Source organism: Hyperolius riggenbachi, chromosome 8, assembly GCF_040937935.1.
Source record: "Hyperolius riggenbachi isolate aHypRig1 chromosome 8, aHypRig1.pri, whole genome shotgun sequence".
Lineage (NCBI taxonomy): Eukaryota > Metazoa > Chordata > Amphibia > Anura > Hyperoliidae > Hyperolius > Hyperolius riggenbachi.
In genome coordinates this window covers 151388548-151406820 of record NC_090653.1, presented here as the reverse complement: position 1 = coordinate 151406820, position 18273 = coordinate 151388548, and the positions used below count along the sequence as shown (strand labels likewise).

The 18273-nt window shown below is 43.4% G+C and overlaps 1 long non-coding RNA gene across 1 annotated transcript in view; it reads left to right on the top strand.

The window, feature by feature from the left end:
- The first annotated feature begins 5905 nt into the window (after positions 1-5905).
- Positions 5906-18273, top strand: part of LOC137528351 (uncharacterized) — a 63198-nt gene continuing 50830 nt past the window's right edge. The window contains exons 1-2 of the long non-coding RNA XR_011023370.1: positions 5906-6066; positions 15608-15740. This is a non-coding gene — a long non-coding RNA (uncharacterized lncRNA). The remainder of the gene's footprint in view (positions 6067-15607; positions 15741-18273) is intronic.

Genomic DNA, 18273 nt, shown 5'->3' with positions numbered 1-18273 from the left:
CATACCTTAGTGCAGGGGTCTCAAACTCGCGGCCCGCGGGCCATTTGCGGCCCGCGATACAATATTTTGTGGCCCCAGGGCCCCAGAGCTTGTAGGGGCCCCCAGTGGCTACAAGAGGAAAAAAAAATTTTTCAAATCGGCCTTATAGTTTTTGAGAAAATCGATTTTAAAGTTGCAAAGGAAAAAAATACACATTTAAAAACCCGCCGACTTTAATGGTTAATAGCAAATCCACCTTAAATGCTAGAAACCCTAAATTTGCAGGATATGTTAAGGAGATCATTAGGAATAAGAGGAAAAAACAATTTTTCAAAAAGACCTTATAGTTCTTGAGAAAATCGATTTTAAAGTTTCGAAGGAAAATAGTATACTTTTAAATGCGGTAAATGTCACTTTTAGTAGCAAGCCTAACGGTAGTGTAATTTTACATGTATCAAAAGAAAGAGCAATACATTTCCTGACAGAGTTTCCAGGGGGTCCATACGCAGCCGCAGCGCTTTGGCCAGGGATCGCTATACAGCCGTAATATGGCTGTATGAAGATTCCGGGCATTTTTTCCTATTTTCCCAATTTTTTTTTTATGTTTAGAGTGGGCGGGCAGAGGCGGCGATCCGCCGCGATTGACGTCAGGAGGGGCAGAGCTGAAGCTGAAAGCTCTGCCCCTTCCAGGAAATGCCGGCGGATTGCCCCCGGGGCGATTTGGGGGCTCTGCAGCCCTCGTTTTGCGGCGGGGACACGTGAACTCCCTTATGCGGCCCAGCCTCATCCTGACTTTGCCTCCTGCGGCCCCCGGGTAAATTGAGTTTGAGACCCCTGCCTTAGTGCCTCTATAAGAAAGCGATTTAAAAACAGTGTGCATGAAAAAGGAAATTGCAGTGCAGTTTAAAAAGGTGCCTGAAAATAATAGACCCGTCCGATTTTTGTGCTGCCCATAGACTTTCATCATATGCGTTTTTACATGCGTTTTCTGCTATGTATCAAATATGTAATAAGTGTGCTCCCTGCCTAAAGGTTATTGCTAATAATATTAAGTTACAGAATGGCTTGAGTAGAACTGATACATTTTATATCCATTTTCCACAACAGTTTAGCTTCACTTTATCTTATCATGTAAGGGCCCGTTCAGACTGCGCGCGTTTCCAGCCGCGTTTTGGAAACGCGTGCAGGAGGCAGACACGCACGACATCAGACAGTGCATACACTGCACTGTCTGATGTTCACACTGCATGCGTTCCGGACCTGTGCGGTCCGGGAACGCATGCTGCACGCAGATTTTACAAAAACGCGCGGCTGTCCCATTCACTTTTCAGTGATGGGATCAGCCGCGCAACGCACACAAACGCGGATGGCGTGCGTTCGTACGTGTTGCGTTCCGCATGCGTGGCCGTCCGCGTTTTGCAGTCTGAACGGGCCCTTAGGCTGACCATAAGTGCACCAAAGCAACAGATACACATTAGTTTTGCTGAGCCCTAAACAACAAAACATGCAATATCTCTGTAAAATGAATCCTTCAAAATATGTCAAGTTGGAAATTTCTGTCATAATGGATTTAATAACATATTCTGTATTAAGGTGATGATAAAATCTTGATTGTACAATCTTACCACTTCTACCCAATATAAGTAACTATCTGATGTATCCATTTCAGAGTATATATACACAGTTTACCGTTGTACTACATAGATTTGATAAGATTCTAAAATCAAGAGCGTATCGTTGATGGGTAGGTGCCCATACACTGTGAGGCATGCCCTGGCAGATCCGATCAAATCTGCCAAAGATTATCGCCCCAACATGCTGCCCAGTCGCAATTGATTTTTGCCAAAATCATCTGACATTAACGATTGGATTGGACAAGTTTTTTTAGTAGTAAAAAGGGGTTGGGGTGCAGCGGGAACTTGGAGCCTGTGACGGGCCCATAGGTGTCCCCCCTGCTAATGCTGCTCCTCGGGCGCTGGCAGATTATTAGTGCAGCCAAGCGCTCTCACTCAGCTCTCCAGCCGCTGCGCTCCCTGCTCTGTGCTTTTGTCATTTCTCTTTGCCCTTACATACTATATACCTATGTGCACTGCTGGGTCATGGGGTATAGGGGCCAGGAGATGATGGCAACTCAGAGGAAGGAGCGCGCTGGAGAGGTGAGTGTGAGAGTGCATTACTGCTCTGCATGGGCCTGGGTAGTAGTATTAGCAGGGGGGAGACCAGAGGTGGGGCCTTTAATAGCAGTAGCAGTTATACTATTGAGCTTTAATAAATTTCATGCTGAAATCTAATAAAAATCGATGTGCAGTGTGTGGCAGTGATAGATTCTTCTCTGATCAGAAGTTGAATGAACAATACGTAATGTTTTTATTTATTGCACATTGTTATATTTTGTTCTCATACTTCTATAACTTCTATCCCTAAAAAGTCCTTCGAATCGTCTCAAAACGTACTCTTCCTGTAAGTTATAGGATGTGGGATTTCAGATCATATACTCAATGAATACTTGTGATTATTTCATTGCACCCTTTTAATTAACTACTTTTTTTTTTCTAGGATATTATATGAAAGCATGATTGGGCACAGTGGTAACTTCTCATTCAGCAAATGCAGCGGGGAAGCGCCAGCCGCAGATCTTTGTACGAACAGAACAGTCACCGTACAGTACAGTGCCAGCACTAACTGGAACAATGATGCGATCGATTGATCAGATTTATGCTGAGATCAGATCAAAGTCACACGAGCCAAGATGGTAAGTCGATGTTTACTTACTGACCTACCGGTATTTCCCAATTATGAAGTGATTAATTATATGCTGGAATTAGCCATTATCAGCCCATGTGTATATAGCTTCTGTCCATCACAAAAATCCTGAGGTAATTCACTGATTATTATAACGATTCAGTTCCTGTCATAGGGATGTGCGTGTGTAGTGCAATAGGAAGATAATGATAGTACTTCTTATTCCTTGTGTATTATGATGAATAACATGTTCCCCAAGTTCCCAGACTACTAGTGTTAGAGTAAGGCCTCCTTTACACTAGATCTGTTTTTCCATGTTTTTGCGAGTTGAATGTGGCCTCTTATGCGTTCATTTTAGTGAATACAAGTTAAAAAAACTGTACAGGAAAACACTTAGCATTAATGGGTGTAAAGGTAGCCTAATATTCAGCCTAGAGAAAAAAAAAGTTTTTATTTACATAGCTTATGGTTCACTGGGGGGAAGAATACTTATCAGTTATTGAGTTAAAGCAATGGTGCCCTCTGCTGGTTAAATCAAGAAACTTGCATGTTCCATTTGCTTATTATTGTTGAACTGTTATTGTCTACACTTATTTATAAAGACAGTCCCCTACTAAAAAATGACTCCAGTTACAACATTTCAGAGATACAAACAAAGTTGTCCGTATGTCCAAAAAATATATGCTATACTGTTTTTTCTATTACATAGTTTTGTTGTTAAATGTTACAGTATTAAATCAACTGTTATAAGTAGGTTAAAACATGTTAAAAGCACGTTGAAAATAACCACAAATCCAGAGTTGTCCAAAAGTAAATAATTTATCTACGTTTCACCATGTTTGTTTGTTTGTTTGTTTTTAACAAATCATTTTGTGGAGTTTATAACAACTTACCAATGTAAGTGACAGAGTAGTACAGTACAGAGTGCAATGTATATTTTTATTCACAACAATAAAATATATCTTATTATTATATCCATTGTTTCTGATATGTTTAATACAACCAATGTAATGTCAGTAATAATTATTACATAGCACCTGTGAATCATTTGTCAGTGACTCCAATCAAATTTAATCTCATTTCACTCCGAAGAATAAGGTAGGCAGAGATTAAAAGGTAAGTGGAAGAGAAAAATAAGGAAGAGAAGGAAGGAAGAAAAAGAAACGTTTCACCACGTTTAACATGTGACTAAACTTACAAACAAACAAATTCAACTTAAAAATCTCCCGAAGCAGAACCTGTTTCTAAGCAGGGGACCGCCTGTATTATGAAACACTTGTTCCTTCTTTCCAAACTGTTAACCTTTTTCTTCCTTTTTTATTAATGAATCCTTCTTAAAGAAACACTGAAGCGAAAAACAAAAATGATATAATGAATTGGTTGTGTAGTATGGATAATTACTAGTATATTGCCTCATTCTCTAATAGTTTCAGTTTGCACACTACTCAGCATTCTAAATGATTTTACAGAGCAGGCTAGTGAACGTTTGAACTGTCTTCTGCAGGAAAAAAAACCAGTGACAGATACTTGAGATAGTAAGCTGCAGAAGACAGCGCTCTCTGCGACTTTGAAAGTCGTGGAGCTCAGTGGCTCTTTTGCATAGATAACAACTGGAGTTTCTTAACTCTTCCTGTATTGGAAACAATATTAGACTTATGTCTCTGCTCCTAATGTTTTATTTCATAGCTGTACTACACATACAAATCATTATATCATATATTTTTTTTCGCTTCAGTGTCTCTTTAAGCAGAGTGAGGAAGATATAATCATACCATAGCATGAGGAAGAGGAGGTTCTGTGCATTAATAACTGCACTGTGGGCACCTGATTTTTTTTTAATGTGTGCAGTATATCAACAATAATGGCTTTATTTTATTAAAAAAAAAGAAAAAAAAAAAAAAAGAAAAACACTGAGTAACCCAGTTGTAGCTTAATTTGCTCAAAGCTTCAGATTGGGGGTTTTTATGAGCTTGATATCGTTTGTTTAGCTGCAGAAAATATGTGAGCTGTATTTTGTACTCTTCGGAGGTCCTGAGGCCTCTCACCCAGTAGAGCTATCTCCTGATGCCTAGAAATCAGATTTTTCAGAACAGTGTAATTGAAATGGTATATTCTCATACAAAAACGACTGGCTTGGGGTAGGTCCACCAAATATGTAGAAAAGCACCTTTCTGACCACGCGATCAACAGCAAGAATCCTGAGTGTATGAGGAGTATCACTCATTGCCCCCACGCCCCCAAAAATAGAAATATAAGGTAGCCTTGTGTACAACCACCACACACACTCGCGCGCACACACACACACACACACACACACGCGCGCGCACACACAGATAGTAGCATTGGGTCCTCTCTTGGTTAGGCAGCCAGAGGTGCACCCAGTTTTAGATAGTCAGAGGGGCCCCCCTAGTATTACTTGCTTTAAATGTCCCCAGTGTTAGGTAGCCAAAGAAATAACTGAGTATACGTAGCCAGATGCAGCCCCCTAGTATAGGTAACCCCTCAGCATAGGGAGGCAGAAATAACCCCCACTATAGGTAGCCAGAGGGGCCCGCATTATTTTGAAGCACCCCGTATAGGTAGCCAGAGGTTACTTCCCAGCAGTTAATAGCCAGAGGTAGCCCCCGGTATAGGTAGCCTGAAGGCCTCCAGTATAGGTAGCTAGAGGCAGCACCCAAGTGTAGGTAGCTAGAGATAGCCCCCAGTACAGGTAGCCCGAGAGGCTCCCAGCATTTGGTTGCCCCGAGTTTAGGTAGCCAGAGGTTACCAACCCCAGTGGTTGGCAGCCAGAGGTGGCCACCAGTATAGGAAGAGTAAGGAGCCCCCGGCAGGGCCAGTACGAGGCAGAGGCTGGGCAGGCTGCAGCCTCTGAGCGCTTCCTCTAGACGGCGCATTGCTCTGCACTTGCTCCCCTGCCGTCTGTCCCATTCCTTTGGACTCTGCCCAGCCCATCTGCGCTGCAATATCTCTCACCGAACGACTCTACTCCTGTCCACTCGGTTTCCTCCTCCTCCTATCTAGCATGGAGCTGGCCCTTCTGCCGGTGCTGTAACAGGCTCAGCCACGCTGTCATCAAAGACAGAGATGACAGGCACAGCTGTGGCATAGAGTTGCTAGGCAACAGCAGGAAGCCGACTTCTGCTGTAAAGGAACTGGTGTCAGCTTCCTGCAGAGTTGCCTATGGACCAAACTTATTGCACGTGTTATGTGAGATGCAACTGGACTGAAGGGGGAAGGACCCCCTGCTAGGCTTCAGTGAAGCCAGACCATGCTCACAGATGACTGGACAGCGGAAAGGGAAGACAGAGACCAGCTGTTCTCACTTAGATGCCTAAAAAGAAGCAGGTATGGTGGAGGGGGCTTTGAAAGGGGACAGACAGAGAGAATCACACACAGACACACATCAAATAGCTGCCTATGTGACTAGATGTGTTCTCAGTACAGCAGTGCCCTTATTCTAACTTTACCTTTTGTGAAGTGAGGGTAGATTGAGAGCACTGCAGTATTGAGAGCACATCTAGTCATATGTATGAGTTTGCAATTACATGTTTTTGTGTAGGGGGGGCGCACTTTAGAATCTCTGCCTCTGGTGCTGGGAAGCCTTGTCCCAGCCCTGGCCCCCGGTGTAGGTAGGCAGAAATAGTCCCCCAGTATAGGTATCACCCAGTACAGGTGCCCCCCAGAGTGGTGAGCAGGGGAGAAGTGACTCACCTCTCTACACTCCACCTTTTTCACAGGCACTATTTGTATGGCTCCAGCGACGTCTCTGATAACGTAACCTGGCAAAGACAGTTAACTCTTTGCACACTAACATGCACATGTTCATATAAATGCATTCACAGGAATCAATAATCCAGGAACCACTGGGGTCTTAGTTACAAAAAAGCATTCCCTTGCGTCCTCACCTACACTGTGCAGAAGTCTGGCCCTGTAACATGCATAGTGCAGAAATGCAAACATTCATTGCATCAAACCTATGTAAAGATTTGGAGCACATATCCTGACGTCTTCTCCTGGGACAGATAGTGCATCAGACTAAACTCACAAAGGAGCTAACAAAATATATCCATGTCCACCATTCACACACCAGCGTAATCTGTGTGCATACTGACAACGGGCAATTCATTTATATGAACATGTGCATGTTAAAGTGCGTACACACGCACTACTAAATGCAACGACGGGTCCGCCGGACCCTCCCACTGGGCGGTCTTTAGCCGACAGTAAGCGTGTGTGTACGCGCTGTCGGCAGACTGAAAAGGCTGTTTCTGAATGATCCGCTGTTTCAGAAACAGCCTTATCAGTCTGCCGACAGTGCGTACACACACGCTTACTGTCGGCTAAAGACCGCCCAGCGGGAGGGTCCAGCGGACCCGTCATTGCATTTAGTAGTGCATGTGTACACACCTTACGTGCAGTGGCGTAGCTAAGGAGCTGTGGGCCCCGATGCAAGTTTTACATGGGGCCCCCCAAGCACTCTATACATAACAATTGATACGGCGCACCAAATCCTGCCAATGGCAACTACAGTGTCAGAGGTGCAAGAAGAGGCTGGGAAACAGTTTGTTAGTGATTACTACTATTCACAGCATCTATAGAAATGATTATTATGAGCACAGGACCAATAGAGAGGTAATAATGTAGATGAGGGAGAGCCCTTCGGGGCCCCTCTGGCCCAAGGGCCCCGATGCGGTCGCTACCTCTGCACCCCCTATTGCTACGCCCCTGCTTACGTGTGCAAAGGTGTAACTGTCATTGCCATTGTGCTGGCCATTGTACTGACTGACACACCCAAGTGCACTGCACTACTGATTAATTCTGATCAGGATGAAGTTTTCATGCATGCAGATCAGATTGATTCAGGCCTTGTTCACATTGCGTTCGGCTCGCGTGTCCGTCCACGGTGGGCTTATTTTGAGGCGTTTTTTGTTTCCGATTCCCGGCGCTTGGGTGGGCGATTGTTTTTTGTGGTTAGCGGTTTCCGACACGTTTCTCCCGAGCGTTTTGGTAATTCACTCCCTGACGCAAGTCAGGAAGTGAACTCTTTGATCCGGAAAAGAATAAATACAATGTATTTATTCTTAAAAATGCAATCGCTACACAAAGCGGTTTTGTGAGCCTTTTGCGTTTTTCCTATACCTTCCATTGAGGCGGAATCACCTCAAAAATGGCTCAAGCACCGCCTATCTAAACGGAACGGAAATAAACCGCTTAGATATGAACTATCTCATAGAGAATCATTGTGTAAGCCCTTTCAGGTCGATTTTAAAAATCGCCCGCTCTTAAAAAATAACAAAAACGCCTGCAGTGTGAACAAGCCCTAAGCAATGGTGCAGGGCAGTTGGGTCAGTTACATCAGCCAGTGGATGCAGGAAATGATGACAGCTGTCAGGAAGAGAGAAAAGCTCTGTGGGAGGTCCGGACTTCTATTTAGATAACTTCACTTGCCTCTTCGCTATCCAAATCAATGCTCTCCTTCCAGCGCTACCATAGGGGCATCCTGGTTGGGTAATTCCCACAGGGCCCCTGAGCACTGTTGGGCCCCCCATGTCTCCAAACCCTGACTTGTGCTCCCTGGGTCCTTGCAAAGTTTTTGCAATAATTTACCTGTCCCGGCGTGCTGCTCCATTAGTTTGTGCTCCGCATCTTCACCCCCGCTGGTCACAGTTTCTCAGTGACCAAAATCATTACAGGTTGTTTTAGGTGATCATTTCTAATGAGAGCTGTACAGATGCATTGCTCAGCTCTGCGCTGCACTATGGAAAGGGAGAATGAGTGAGTGGCATCAAGCTGTGGGAACTCTTTTTTTAAGCGTGCATAGAAAAAAAGATGTAGAGTTCTGACCAGTGACCAAGACAATCATGAGCGATGGCTAAAGGCGCATACACACTCCGTATTTTTCAAAAACAGTGTTATCAGTCTGCTGACAGCCTGTACTCATGTGCTACAGTCGGCAGAACTACCGCCCCGCGGAAGGGTCTGACGGAACCCATCGTTTGTAAAAATATGGCGTGTGTACGCGCCTTAAGGAAAACCCAAGGTGTACATGTAGCTTAATGTGTGTGCAAGATTTTACAATATTGCCAATGGGATTAGAGGGCACCTGCACTCACTCTAGACTTCTGCTTGATTTTATCCATAATAGATCTTTTTGGCCAAGAGTAATCTGATGTGTACTTAGCTTGACTGCACAGATGTAGAGGATATCTATACAGTAACCTCGAATTAGGAAAAAAGGGTGCTGAAGCCCTTACCGAATAAAGGGCACCACCATAGGAGCCTATTATAAAAGTTGCGATTTGCGGCAAAGAAGGCAAATTTGGGCGCATGGCGCTGCCCGATAGCTGAAATATACCTTCTTTGCCACTAATCATGCCTCGGCGCCTGCTATCGGGCGCCTCTGGGCGCCAAAAATGTACTTTGTCCCAAATTGCAGCTTTTATAATGGGCACCATTTGCAGCAAAGAAGGTAAATCTCGGTGTCCGGAGGCACCCGACAGAATTGCGGGCACCGAGGCATGTAGATATGCAGATTTTTGCATGGCGGGCATTAGGAGGGGGGAGGTTAAGTTTTAGTCATAGGTAGAGGGAGTTCATAGGGTTAGGTATCAGTAGTGGAAGGTCTTATCGTTAGGCATCGGTAGAGGGAGGTCTTAGGGTTAGTTAGGCATCGGTAGATGGAGGTCTTAGGTTTAGGCATCCGTAGATGGAGGTCTTAGGGTTAGATGGAGGTCTTAGGGTTAGGCATTGGTAGATGGAGGTTTTAGGTTTAGGCAGATGGTTCTGTGTGAGAGTAGGGTTAGGTTAAGACATAGTAAAGTACTACTAAAGGTTACAGATATTTTACTATTGGAATTAAGTAGTAGAATATCAGTAATTTTACCGATATTTTACTGATGTACATTCCTCGCACCCTCTTTTCCAGGCACCTTTTTTACATGTATACTAGTATCCACATCATACAAACATAAAATTAGAGCTTTTTTCATTATAAAATCATAAGCTGTTCCCTGTCTTTGTTTAGCTGGCTGATTGTGACAGATCTGGGTTTCCCTAATCTTTTTCACTGGTCTTAAGCGGAATCCTTTTTGATGGCTACTTATCTAGGTTTCATGACAGAATAAAGACAATATCATTGGCATTAAGCGGCTAAGCTTACAAAGCGATGATCTCCACAATGCACCAACTTAATACACAGAACGTCTCTGATGTTCTCCACCGCCAATATGCTGAATAGCTGACGTTTTCCTTTTGTAGGACTCATAAATAAGTTAGGAAACAGACTGGTGTAATAGACAGTTTGTTAAATAAATCTCTACACATAAAATTTACAATAAGAGAAAAACTCCCGAGCACTATATATGTTTTAGAACAACACATACATAATTAACAAAACATCTGTCAGTCTCCCTCTCTCCATTTCTCCTGACATAAGTCTCAGATTTATATCTCTACAGCAGGTGCAGCAGGCTTGAGGAAAAGCAAGGCTCGCTGTGTGGTATATATAATATACATGAAGGATTAATGTACCAATCTGGTAATGGAAGAGGGGCACGTCTGGTTCAGATCTCTTGCTGCCATAGTTTCATGTATTACAGAATAGAGATGTCAGCAGCAGAGCCGGAATTGGGATAAGACAGCCCTATAAAACACAACATTTATTTATGTAACAGAGTCATGGAAGTTAAAATGTGCCATAGTCACTGTCACAACTGCTGGTTTGATAGAAAATTAAGTGTGGATGGAGCTTCTCTCAGAACCTCACACTGTGCTCTAGTATTTGTCTACACGCCATCCACTGTGGCAAATGTGTGAATGGCTATTCAGGGCCTGGTTTTCAGGCTGGCATGTAATAGCACTGTAAATGGCATCTGTGACACAGAAAAGTAATCACCACTCGAAAGTTGCAGCAAACTGTGAACCATACACGTGCAGGAACAGGTGCTCTCAGTCTGGCCACTTGTGAACCTTTAGGCCATAGAGAGCTGTAAGTCCTGACCGAGCAAAGCCATACAGGATTCTGTTAAAAAATGTTTCTGCTAAGAACAGCAGAAGTAGGAGGGATATGGAGGCTTCCACATTTATTTCCTTTTAAACAATACCAGTTAACCTCATGGCTTGCCTTATTAGGTGGCTGAAAATGCCAATATGAGCGCATTAGTGGATAAACCACTGTTGATCTGTCCTTCGATCTCGATGGAAGCACTGTCCAAGGATCCAAAATGGAAGCCATTGAGGCTCTCCAGATGGGTCCTCAACTGTATCTGGATATTAGTAAATCACGGGCTATTTGCTCCAATAGGGAAGTTACAAACGTTTATTGGACAAAAATAAAATACTTGCAGTGGCCTGACGCATTTCACAAGGTTCTGCTTCAACAGAGGCATATTGGTAATAATTATCTGGAGAGCTTCAACAGCTTTCATATCGGATCCCTGGACAGTGAGTCCACACAGACGGGAAATGCTCAAGGTCAAGGACAGATTATCTTAATTAGGGGTTTATTCACTAATACACTCATATGCTGACCTGTCAATATTGGTATTTCCAGCCATCTAATCAGGGGTGCAGTCCTCTGAATAGAGGTGAGGATCCATTACTTTTAAACACAAGGGACGCTTCCTTTTTATCTTTTTTACAGTTTCCCAGCCATATTGTGGTACTCTACAGATGAACAGCTGCATACTTGTGTTTTTAAAGAGACACTGAAGCGAAAAAAAAATTATGATATTATGATTTGTATGTGTAGTACAGCTAAGAAATAAAACATTAAGATCAGATACATCAGTCTAATTGTTTCCAGTACAGGAAGATTTAAGAAACTCCAGTTGTTATATCTATACAAAAAAGCCATTAAGCTCTACGACTTTCAAAGTCGTGGAGAGGGCTGTTATCTGACTTTTATTATCTCAACTGTTAGTAAAGCATTAGTTCACAGACTGCTCTGAAAGAATCATTTTGAATGCTGAGTGTTGTGTAATCTTCACATATTAGAGAATGATGCAATGTTAGAAAAAACACTATATACCTGAAAATAAAAATATAAGAATATTTTCTTTGCTGCTAATCTTCTAGTAATTATTTATAGTACACAACCAATTCATTATATCATATATTTTTTTCCGCTTCAGTGTCTCTTTAACCTCTGAACTATTTGCAATGTACTCCAAGTGAACTCGCCTATAGGCTAAGAGGTTGATGTACAATTTTAATTTGATTCATGCATCAGTAGTGTCTGAATCACCTGAAACAAGCACGCAGCAAATGCAGTCAAACTTCAGTCAATCATGTGATCTGCATGCTTGTTCAAGGTCTATGACTAAAAATATTAGAGGCAGAGCATCAGCAGCACAGCCAAGCGATTTGAATCCTTTAAAAGAGAATAAATATAGCAACCTCTCTATATCTCTTTCACCTCAGTTGTCTTTTATCCCCTTCCCAAACGCTTAACGCCTATAGGCGTCGGGAAGGTGGCTCCCCCAGGACCACTTAACACCGATCAGTGTCAAGTCCTGGGGGCGGAAATTAGTGGGGATGTGCATCCCCGCTGAATGACGGAGTGGAGCTCTGAGTTCAGCCTCACGGGCGGCAGGCTGTTAGGTGAAAGAAAAACCAGTTTATTTACATGTACAGCCAGTGGCGTAGCATCCGGGGTCGCAGGGGTCACAAGTGCGACCGGGCCCGTGGTCTTCAGTGGCCTGTGTGGGCAGCAAATGAGTGGCATGAAAAGCTGGTCGGCACTCAGGCAGTTAATAGGTGCCGTACCAGTCGCCATTAAACAAAGCTTGTTGGTCTGCAATAGAGAGCGGTCCAGGGCAGCTGCAGAGTCTCTCACCTCATCTGGCTCCAGCTCCGGAACTTCATCCTCTCCCTCCGTCATCTATCTTAAATCATAGGTATAGGAATAATTAGGTATTACCTACATAAATGGACAAACCATATGGGTTTGTCTAGGAATAAAAAAAGGCCTCTATGGATTAATAGAAAGGTTAGAGATAAAAGGATGGGAAAAAGAATGCCTATAAGGTCCTAAAACAGGAGGGGACCGAGGCTGCATTAAGCAATTATAAGGAGTGCAATAAAAGTTGTAAAAAAAGAAATTAGGCTGGAAAAGATTGAAGCTGAAAATCAAATTGCTAGGGATATCAAATCTAACCCAAAGAAGTTTTACAAGTACATCAACTCTAAAAAAAAGAAAGGTTGACTGTATTGGACTCCTAAAGGATGAGGGTGGGAACTCAATTGTGGATGACCAAGGTAAGGCAGAGTTATTAAATGCTTTCTTTGCTTCTGTCTTCACAAGGGAAACGTCACTGTTGCAAATTACAGATGCAGAAGAGTCTCAATCTTCCAACTGTAATATTAAATACTTAACGCAGGAAGAAGTGAAGGCAAGACTAAATTAATCAAAAATAGACAAGGCACCTGGCCCGGATGGCATGCATCCTCGGGTCCTAAGGGAATTAAGTTCAGTTATAGATAAACCCCTTTATCTTATCTTTTGTGACTCTCTTTCAACTGGCAGAGTCCCAGTGGATTGGCGTACAGCCCACGTTTTCCCATTATTTAAGAAGGGCAAGATATCAGATCCAGGAAATGATAGACCTGTAAGCTTAACATCAGTTGTATGCAAACTATTTGAGGGGTTACTAAGAGATACTATACATAACTTCATAGTAGAAAATAATCTTATTTCTCAGCATCAACATGGGTTTACTAAAGACAGGTCCTGTTTGACTAACATGCTCAGCTTTTATGAGGTAGTGAACGCTAATGAGGATATTGGGAATGCTGTAGATGTGATATACTTGGACTTTGCAAAGGCCTTCGACACTGTTCCACACAAAAGTCTAGTGCAAAAGTTGAGGATGCAAGGACTGGGGAAGAGTCTGTGTGCATGAATAGGGAACTGGCTAATGGACAGAAAACAAAGAGTTGTGGTCATCATACTCAAAATGGGTGACTGTTAGCAGTGGGGTCCCACAGGGGTCTGTACTGAGTCCAGTGCTCTTCAATTTATTTTTTTAATGACCTAGTACAGGCAGTAGTAAGCAATGTTGCTATTTTTGCAGATGATACAAAATTGTGCAGAAACATCAACTCTCAGGAAGATAGGGACATATTGCAACAGGATCTGGATAGGATGGCTATGTGGGCACATAAATGGCAGACGAAATTCAATGTTGAAAAATGTAAAGTCATGCATTTTGGTCGTACCAATGGTCTAGCACCATACAAAATAAATGGGATACAGTTGGGGACATCAAACTTGGAGAAGGACTTAGGAGTACTCATCGACAACAAGTTAAATAATCGTACTCAATGCCAAGCCGCTGTAGCTAAAGCTAACAACATTTTGGGATGCATTAAAAGGGAAGTAAAAACTCGAGATGCTAGCATAATATTGCCCCTGTTTAACTCTCTAGTAAGGCCACATCTGAAATATGGAATTCAGTTCTGGGCACCACATTACAAGAAAGATATTGCAGTTTTAGAGCAGGTGCAGAGACGAGCAACAAAATTGATATGTGGGATGGAAGAAGGTCTCACTTACCAAGAAAGGTTAGATAAACTGGGTTTATTTAGTCTAGAGAAAAGACGCCCTAGAGGGGATCTAATTAACATGTATAAATACATCAGAGGGCAATATAAAAGCTTGGTGGATGAGCTTTTTGTCCCTAGGCCTTCTCAACGGACTAGAGGACATGATCTGCGCATGGAGGAAAAACGTTTTAGCCATTTATTTAGGAAAGGATTCTTTACAGTAAGAGTGATTAAGATCTGGAATGCATTGCCACAGGAAGTAGTTATGGCAAATTCTATACCTGCAAGGGGGCTTAGATGCTTTCCTTGCGTTGAAAGACACCCATGGCTACAATTACTAGGTAATGCCCAATGATGTTGATCCAGGGATTTTATCTAATTGCCATCTGGAGTTGGGAAGGAATTTTTTCCCTTTTGGGGCTAATTGGACCATGCCTTGTAAGGGTTTTTTTCCTTCCTCTGGGTCAACAGGGATATGTGAGGCAGCAGGCTGGTGTTGTACTTTGTTATCTGGTTGAACTCGATGGACGTATGTCTTTTTTCAACCCAAATAATTATGTAAAAGTTTTTAATGCTGCACAAAAAGACAATGCATTTCATGGGTACTGGCCCGCTTCCTCAGGTCAACAACAAAGTGCCTAAGTCTGTAGCAGTCACAGCTGTGGGTGCCTCTTTTGCTACCTGCTTTGCTATACCTAGAAACTGCTCTGCTATACTGTGTTTTATTTTTCAACAAAAGGTTTATTGAACAAGATAAAATACAAAAATACAAACAATGCAAAATTGTCAAGTCACTGATATCAGAATATACAGCAAGTAAAGGGCACACATGATCCAATCCGGAAGACAAGACATAGCAGAATAGCAGATCCAAATTGTAATGAGCTATACTGTGTTTTTGATTGTCATATACTGTATGAGTCAGCACGGTGGCGTAGTGGTTAGCTCTCTCGCCTTGCAGCGCTGGGTCCCTGGTTCGAATCCCAGCCAGGGCACTATCTGCAAAGATTTTGTATGTTCTCTCCGTGTCTGCGTGGGTTTCCTCCAGGCACTCCTGTTTCCTCCCACATTCCAAAAACATACGAATAAGTTAATTGGCTCCCCCTAAAATTGGCCCTAGACTACAGTACTTACACTACATAATATAGACATGTGGCAATGGTAGAGATTCGATTGTGAGCTCCTTTGAGGGACAGTTAGTGACAAGATATATATGTACACTGTACAGCGCTGCGTAATATGTCGGCGCTATATAAATACTAAATAATAATAATAATGAGTCCATTGCACTTCAAATTCCTTGTAATTGTAAATTTACTTGGACAATAAATTCTGTCCATAGGATGAATACTCCCATTTAAACTGCTGGTGGCAGCAATTCACATGATGACTGGCATCCTGCAGTCACGGAAACTAGGACGCCAAAGTGGAAGACAGATTGCGTGCATCTCTCTCGGCCCAGGGTCTTCAGAAAGGTGAGTCACCTCTCCCTCCACTGAGTTCTCTTCATAAGTCGCACCTCTCCTCCCCCTCTGCACATGTGCTTCTTCCCCCTCTGGTACTTTACCCTTAAAACGTCCCACAGCCTTCTAGAACTCACATATCGCCCTACTGACAAGCACACCAGCTGTCCAAACCAACACACCATGGCAGCTGCAAAGGAAACTGGGGCAAAACTGTAGATGCTGCCCACAGCAATCAATCAAGTTTCAGCTGCTTATGAATGAAACAAGTATTTTGACTAATCACTCTTGGCACTGTTTCTGCTTTTGTTCCAGTTTTCTTTGAAGTTCTCTTGATAAATCGTCCGGGTAGTGCTACTATGCAAATAAGGCAAAAAGAGAAGCCTAGCTTGATATTTTTTGGGGTTTTCAATCTCACTGCTTTCTTACGGAAGGATATTAGCTGTGCATGCAGATAGTCTTTAATTCTACCAGATTAGTTTATGAAACGGTATTAATTTCACATTTAGCTTTATTGTAGACATGATTCATTTGACAATAAACAGATCTCTTTGAATGCTGAACTTCTGGCCTCCAATGAGACATCTCTTATTTTGTATTTGCTGTCACAGCTGCTTCAGGCCAGGGAGTGGGTTGAAGATGCATAACAATAAACCTAATAAAGAATTATAAATGAGATTAGTTACATCAGTGCAATAAATGTACTCATTGTAAGGAAAATTGGAAGATGGGTTATACTGTAGGCTGGGGAATGAAGCATTAGGTTTTAAATAAAAGGAGACATTTCTATAATCTTAGCATTTTATAGTAAGTATACAGAGACAGTCAGGAAATTGGACCACTTTCAACAGAATAACATGTTATTGATGTATGTGCACTACCTACCTACAGTGCAAAGAATAGGACAGAATGTAGGAATGGAAAGAATGAGGACTTGTCATACTGGAAACTTGGGGATGACCATAACAGAGTTATTGATGAAAACCAACTGGCCTAGCCATCAGTCAGGCACGAAGGGCTGTATCTAGGGCAGCAGAGTAGTATAGGAAAGTGCCAAAACGCAACCATTTCCTTACTTGTTTTTGTATTTTTCTTTAATTATTGGAATCAGAATGCTCTTCTCTACTTTCTGTTGCTGGATTTACCCACAAGGGAGTCGAAAAGACAGGGGCGTAACAATAGATCCTGCAAGGGATGCAGCTGCATAGGGGTCCAGAAGCCACTTGGGGCCCTGTCCTGAGAGACTGACAACTAAGGACAAGGAGAGAAAAAACTTTCTGTTCTCTGCACAATTATTCTAATGACTGCATCTTCTCACCCACTGATAAGGAATAGTGTTGGGCGAACAGTGTTCGCCACTGTTCGGGTTCTGCAGAACATCACCCTGTTCGGGTGATGTTCGAGTTCGACCGAACACCTGTTGGTGTTCGGCCAAACCGTTCGGCCATATGGCCGAACTAAGAGCGCATGGCCGAACGTTCCCCGAACGTTCGGCTAGCGCTGTGATTCGTGATTGGCTGTGTCACGTGGTTCGGACCCGAACGCGCTCTGATTGGCCGAACGGGTCACGTGGTTCGGGTAAATAAATACCCGATCCACGTCATTTCTCCGCCATTTGTCTGTGGGTTTAGCTTTGGGTAGGCAGGCAGGGTAGTTCTCTCTCCAGCCAGGCTAGCCAGGGTCCCCCCAGTCATTGTGTCGCTGCTGGGAACAGTAGTACACCGCTCACCCACACTATATAGCATTGTGTTTACTGCCACTCTGTGTACACCGCTCACCCACCACTGTATAGCATTGTGTTTACTGCCACTCTGTGTCTCTGCTGGGAATAGTAGTACACCGCTCACCCGCCACTGTATAGCATTGTGCTCTGTGTTGCTGCTGGGAATAGTAGTACACCGCTCACCCACCACTGTATAGCATTGTGCTCTGTGTCGCTGCTGGCAACAGTAGTACACCGCTCACCCACCACTGTATAGCATTGTGCTCTGTGTCGCTGCTGGGAATAGTAGTACACCGCTCACCCACCACTGTATAGCATTGTGCTCTGTGTCGCTGCTGGGAATAGCAGTACACCGCTCACCCACCACTGTATAGCATTGTGCTCTGTGTCGCTGCTGGGAACAGTAGTACACCGCTCACCCACCACTGTATAGCATTGTGCTCTGTGTCGCTGCTGGGAACAGTAGTACACCGCTCACCCACCACTGTATAGCATTGTGTTCTGTGTCGCTGCTGGGAATAGTAGTACACCGCTCACCCACCACTGTATAGCATTGTGCTCTGTGTCGCTGCTGGGAATAGTAGTACACCGCTCACCCACCACTGTATAGCATTGTGCTCTGTGTCGCTGCTGGGAATAGTAGTACACCGCTCACCCACCACTGTATAGCATTGTGCTCTGTGTCGCTGCTGGGAATAGTAGTACACCGCTCACCCACCACTGTATAGCATTGTGCTCTGTGTCGCTGCTGGGAACAGTAGTACACCGCTCACCCACCACTGTATAGCATTGTGCTCTGTGTCGCTGCTGGGAATAGCAGTA